The following is a 697-nucleotide window of genomic DNA, read 5'->3' as shown; positions in this document are numbered from 1 at the left end:
CCTTGGATGAATATACTGAAGTTTAGAAATGATAATCTCAGTGATAATCACCATGTCAGAGAGTGAACTAAAGCTTAGGCTTCAAAAAAAAAAAAAAACCTCTGCAGTCTTGTGTGTGTGCATACAGGTGTGTGCTGGGGGAAGGGTGTCCCATTGTGTCCCTGTGCTGGTAAGAGGACAACATACAAAAAAAAAAAAAAAAAAAAAGAGTAGGAAGGGCTGGGTAGGTAGCTGTCAGGTAGGTTCATCGCAAACCTTACCCAACTGAGCAGGTGTCACACTTAGTGGGAGGTGGTTGAGGAGGGTCACCACGAGTTCGAGGCCAGTCAGTGAATTCCAGGCCAGCCCAGAGCTGCAAAAACAACAATAGGGCTGTCCCAATGACTCATGGGTACAAGGACTTGCCACATTTGCCTGATACCCTGAATTTTATCCATGGGACCCACATAAAGGTTGGAGGAGAGAATTGACATCATAAAACTACCCTCTAACCTTCAGATGCATGCCATAGCATGCTTATCTGCATGTATCATACACAGATATTTATATATGACAGACATGTGTGTATAGACACATAGGGCTCATAATGGGGAGGGGTCTGAGGGTGTGGCTCAGTAGTAGACTTGCTTAGCACGAAAGAGGTTCTGAATTGTCCCTCATCAGTGCTACATCAATAAATAAATTATAGGGGTTTTTT

The sequence above is a fragment of the Microtus ochrogaster genome, chromosome 10 (assembly GCF_000317375.1).
Source record: "Microtus ochrogaster isolate Prairie Vole_2 chromosome 10, MicOch1.0, whole genome shotgun sequence".
Lineage (NCBI taxonomy): Eukaryota > Metazoa > Chordata > Mammalia > Rodentia > Cricetidae > Microtus > Microtus ochrogaster.
This window is presented reverse-complemented; position numbering follows the sequence as displayed.